Source organism: Eutrigla gurnardus (genome assembly GCF_963514095.1).
Source record: "Eutrigla gurnardus genome assembly, chromosome: 20".
NCBI lineage: Eukaryota > Metazoa > Chordata > Actinopteri > Perciformes > Triglidae > Eutrigla > Eutrigla gurnardus.
The window spans coordinates 6,824,844-6,831,059 of NC_139931.1; positions in this window are offsets into that span (position 1 = coordinate 6,824,844).

Sequence of the window (6,216 nt, forward strand, 5' to 3'; positions counted from 1 at the left end):
AGACATCATATCATTACTATTTTAGTGTTTTCTGGGAAAGACGTATACCTCAGACACAAGCAAACTGACCACACATGGCTTTACGGACACACAAGATGTGTTTGTTGACGGGTCACTGAGAGGAGGAGGGTGAGTATCGTTGCCTCGCCAAATAAACTACATGTCAGTCTATGTAGTGACGGAGCAGAAAGGAATTTAAACATTTATTCTGGGGGAGGTGAAAGAGGCACTGTAAGTCACCTGAAGTGAATTGTAAAAGTTTCCGTATTCAAAAGAGCAAACATCATTTGAAATGATAAATCTCATCAATCTAAACAACTGTTAAAAACACCATGAAGTGGTGCTTGAGAGCCGGAGGAGGAGGAGGACAGCAGGCCGCCATAAATGCACAGCAAACTTTAAAGTCCATTTTAGATATTTATTATTTAGATTGTTTGACATATTTTTTCGAAAGTCCTTTTTTTTTTTGCAATGTTTTATTCTGGCGACAGATAATATGGACTAAAACAATTTTTCCATAATCTGTTTAGCACATTAAATTAATCTTTGCATTTAAAAATGTGTGTTATTCATCATCATATAAATCATCTGTGTTGCATTCCAGCAAAAGAAGCCGATCAGAGCCCTGAAGGAGGAGGAGGAGGAGGAGGAGGAGGAGGAGGAGGAGGAGGAGCGGGTTGCCCTGTGTGGTTATTTAAAGCTGAGAGTGGCGCTCATCTCCACCCCACCGTGTCTTCTCCGTAACATCAATTTCAATAATATATAAGACACATTTGCTTCAGGGTCATTCCGTGTCATTTCATCAAATGCCTCCCACCTGACCATCTCAGAATGTCCTGAAAAAATTCAAGTACAAAGACACACTTGTTAATAGGACAAATCCAAAATATTAGGTCTTTACTGTCAACAGTTTCCTCATGAAACGTCATTGAATGAAGGGTAGTTTAGACGGTTTTTGGCATCATACTCTGAAAAGCCATTTTTAAACGGCAATATCTGGAAAACTATCTCACCTGTGGCCTTCAAATTTTCTACAGTGTATATCTGTTACTAATAGCCTCCAGACATCGAATATCAGGGGTGTAGCTCAATGATAACCTAGTATGGTAGGTACTTAAAATTAGGCTTTTTGAAATAAAGTAGTACATTTGAAGAGTGGCTGAGCTCCCATTTTTGCAGATAAAAGACTTCTATCACTTCTGCCTGTATCTCTGGTGTTAGCTTAAACATTCTACAAAATATGGTCTCTCTTAGATTATTAGTTTCACAGATATTAAGGCTTAAAAATGGAAGTAAACACATCTTTGCCCAACTTCAGAGTCATATTCCAAAAAACTGACAACACGTATCGGGTCCAAACTTACTTTTTTTTAAAGATCATATTCTTGTTAAAATCATATTTAAAAATCAGGAGGGTGTTTTGCCTCAATTTGTCGCAGTGATTTTTTAAAATCCTGATATTGGTGGGGTTTTTGTGGCTGGTTTTGGTACTGCATGTCCTAATAGCCTACCAGTAAACATCACAGGAGGGCAATTCAATTGTGTTTTTTTTACCATTTACCAAAGACTTACATGTGACTACATGCTACTGATAAATTTAGCCTTACGAAAACATTAAAATGTAGCACAGTTGTAGTTACAGAGGCAATAAGTCCTTGAATGTGAGTTAAACATGCTGAAAGCAGCTTTTAATGTCTTATGAACAAATATAGCATAATATTGAAGACTGTACATTTTGTCATACTTTAAGTATATAAATTACACAACCAAATCAAATAATAATCTTAATTTGAGCATAAAGATTTTACATTACAGTAGTAAAGTCTCCAAAGTTTGATATTGAATAACAGTTTGTCTCTATGCTCACTGTGAGGGATGACACATTTTTCATCTTTTAGATCCAATTCCTCCGTCACATTCATTAATTTGGCAGTCACTTCACAAATTGTCTAATTTTTTTTACATCTGTACATTTTACATCTCTGCTCTGTTCTCCTCATCTTTTTTGATGACATACATGCACCGGGTTTCTGTAGAGGGAACGTCAAATCTTGCAATTCTATGCTGCAGTGGGACATTGCACATCTTCTCTTCTTGGCCAGTAGAAACTCTTTGCGGGGCCATGTGGGTGCATGAACTGAACCAGTACATCTTCATCTGAAACATCTCTGATACTTCCTATCCACCATTTCTGATCATAACTCACAGTTTGTCTCATAGTGAGCATAGAGACAAACTGTTATTCAATATCAAACTTTTATATCAGACTTTTCTACCGTAATTCAAAATCTGTATGCTCAAATTAAGATTATTATTTGGTTTAGTTGTGTAATTTATATACTTAAAGTATGACAAAATGTACAGTCTTCAATATTATGCTATATTTGTTCATAAGACATTAAAAGCTGCTTTCAGCATGTTTAACTCACATTCAAGGACTTATTGCCTCTGTAACTACAACTGTGCTACATTTTAATGTTTTCGTGAGGCTAAATTTATCAGTAGCATTTAGTCACATGTAAGCCTTTGGTAAATGGTAAAAAACACATTTGGATTGCCCTCCTGTGATGTTTACTGGTAGGATAATAAGACATGCAGTACCAAAAACGGCCACAAAAACCCCACCAATGTCAGGATTTTAAAAAATCACTGCGACAAATTGAGGCAAAACACCCTCCCGATTTTTTAATATGATTTTAACAAGAATATGATCTTTCAAAAAAAGTAAGTTTGGACCTGATACGTGTTGTCAGTTTTATGGAATATGACTCTGAAGTTGGGCAAAGATGTGTTTACTTCCATTTTTGAGCCTTAATATCTGTGAAACTAATAATCTAAGAGAAACCATATTTTGTAGAATGTTTAAGCTAACACCAGAGATAGAGGCAGAAGTGATAGAAGTCTTTTATCTGCAAAAATGGGAGCTCAGCCACTCTTCAAATGTACTACTTTATTTCAAAAAGCCTAATTTTAAGTACCTACCATACTAGGTTATCATTGAGCTACACCCCTGATATTTCATGTCTGGAGGCTATTAGTAACAGATATACACTGTAGATAATTTGAAGGCCACAGGTGAGATAGTTTTCCAGATATTGCTGTTTAAAAATGGCTTTTCAGAGCATGATGCCAAAAACCGTCTAAACTACCCTTCATTCAATGATGTTTCATGACAAAACTATTGACAGTAGAGACCTAATATTTTGGATTGGTCCTAGTAACAAGTGTGTCTTTGTACTTGAATTTTTTCAGGACATTCTGAGATGGTCAGGTGGGAAGATTTTCAGAAATTTGATGAAATGACACGGAATGACCCTTCAGTAAACCAAACACAAGATGCTGCCACAACATACTGAAACCAAGATGTTCCTGCTTTCTTTCTCAACCGTCATCACTTCACCACACTCTCCCTGTTTCCATATGAAGGAATCAGACGGAATTTAGAACCTTTTTTGTAGAGTATGTCTAGAAAGTGGCATGCAGTGCTACAAACTTCATATAATACCAGGAATAAACATGTTTCTTTAGCACCTACCCATTTGATATTTAGGTGACTCTGTAGAACTGGGTGCACTAGAGTGGGAGGAGAGGCGCAGCAGGGAGTGTATCTGTTTGTCAGTAGCAATTAAATCTGGTCAAAACTACGTGGCAAGTGCAGCTTTTTACACACTTTTACCAACGTTTGTTCATATAAAATCGACCAGATTATGGCTAAATTATTCATTTATTTACCAGATGGTTTGTTGTGTGCTAGACCTTAATCCAGCGAATGAACTGCATCAATGAGAAGCCATCTTAATTAGGGAGCGGCTGCACGTCTATCACATATTTCATACCTCACATGCAATTTAAGGCATAAATACTACACATCCATCTACACAAGAAATGGATACATTCCTATAAATGCATGCTTAAAGCCCCATAGGCATTCTCAAAAAGACACATTCCCAAATATTACAGTAGATTAATCTGTAGGGATATACATGTGCATGGGAATTTTAAAAAATGATACCCATAATAAATACAACAAGGCCTCACAAACTAGTCAATTGGCAAAAACCTCATCGAGGTATAGATATGTTAATAACCATAATAAAAATTTGCTGCAAGCATAAATTCAAGTAGGTCCCTATAAACTGATCCGACACACAGTAAAAAAAGACTTGCATCTATTTAGCAGGTTACATTTGGAACTAAATTAATATATAGAAAAAGTGAATACCAATAAATGTATTCAGAGCCTCAAAAATGCCTAAAAATCCTGAAAAAACTTTTTTTTTTCCGTTTCATTGTCTGTTGTTGTCTTGTGTGTTTGTTGACTCATTGAGCCATTTAAGTGAAGACTAAACTTGGACTTTCCCCCCCAGGGAATCTCGCCTGATGACAGCCACTGTCTTCTTTAATTCAAACATTAGGCAACTGAGCCAAATACCGCCGGTGCTGTTAAACAAGCCTTACACACGTGTTCGTGTGTGTGTGTGTGTGTGTGTGTGTGTGTGTGTGTGTGTGTGTGTGTGTGTGTGTGTGTGTGTGTGTGTGTGTTGGGTAAGCTGCTGACAGCCCAACCCATCCTTCACCTATAACAGAAAACGGTCCCCGTCTGCTTTTTCTTTACATTTCCAGGCATTCGCTTCACTAAATTCCCCTTTCCAGAAGCTGTCAATCAATGAAAATCAGTGATGTGATAATAAAATGTGAGATGGAAAGGCAAAAGAATCATAAAATCTTATGGTTGGTTTTGTGCTTTTGACGTCGTATTATTCTGTCAGTCAAGACGACATTACACCTCAAAAGGAAATGCAGCAAAACCACTTATTTAGGTTCAGGAAATACATCATGAACGAGTCACTTCACAACAACAAAAAGGTTCTTAATCAACTCTCCATTGGTACACGACTCCTGTCCCTGTGCACCAAACAAATAGAGTGCATGACTACTTAATTTCTCAGACGACGATCATGGACATGATTTTGTCGACAAATCGATTAGTTGATTTTAAAATCTATAAAACAAGTTTCTCCACAAAGATTTGCAGAAAAGCATCACTTTTAATCCTGTGTTTACCAGAGATAACACAAATATAGTTAACTAAAACCAAAATGAGCAATTAGTCACTTAATCGACTAAATGGGGAAACACATTTAATACCAATTAATTCTCTAACTGACTGATCTTTGCAGCTTCTCTGCCATTTGTTCATCTAGAGTCTCGTCATTTTACCAAAAATAGCAATTGTCAGATTTTCAGTAGCAAACAAGAAAAATGTGTTAGTTCCTCAGGGCAACTATAAACTGAGATTGACTGTTTGTTTCTCATTTATTTAATACACTCTTATCTATGAAGGCACTGATGTCAATATCTGTAGCCGATTGTCTTATATTAGTATGATGCTGGTGTTCACTGCCCTCCAGTGGTCACCTTTAGACACTACATCACAAATAATACAGACTGTATTTCATGGTTGTTACTTAGGCAGAGGTGGAAAAAGTATTACAATATTGTACTCAAGTAAAAGTACTGTAATTGTAAAGAACCGATGAACAATTAGAAATATACCACTATTGACAGAATTGACCGGAAATAGACAAAACTCAAGCAATATTAAGCTGGTAATTGCATAGCGTGACACTTCTAGAGGCAACAGCAGGAGATAAACAACATAAACCCACAGCCACAAACACACCTTACAGTAAAAGCACAAAGCGGTTGTTGTCACAACAGTGAGAGTGAGTTAAATGAGTGTTGATGTTGCTGTAGCTTCCCCACCTGTTTGAACGTCCTCCTTTGTCTCGTTCGTCCCCATAGCAACCAGTCCTCTGTCTCGCTGTCTCCACACTTAAAAAACACATTTTAACATTTTAAACTGAACGAGAATTATTATCACAAAAGTCGCTGACGGTGAAGTGAAACACAGAAAACACAGCGGTTTTTTTTTTTTTTTTTTTTTAGCATTTAGCATTAACATGTTAGCTAGCTGAGCGCACACCTGTTGGTGACGTACCACCTTGGGTGTGTTCGATTTGGGTTACCGACCGTGATGGACGGGTGGAGCAATAAATCAGTGATTAATAATATATTTCTTTTTTTAACAATGCCACGGTGACACAATGCTAACCACACCTTCAGTTATATTGCATTGTTGTTATTTTGTTGTACCCTTCTGTTCACTAACCGCCAGGTCGGGAGGCTACAATACTACAAGTTACGTTTTTATAA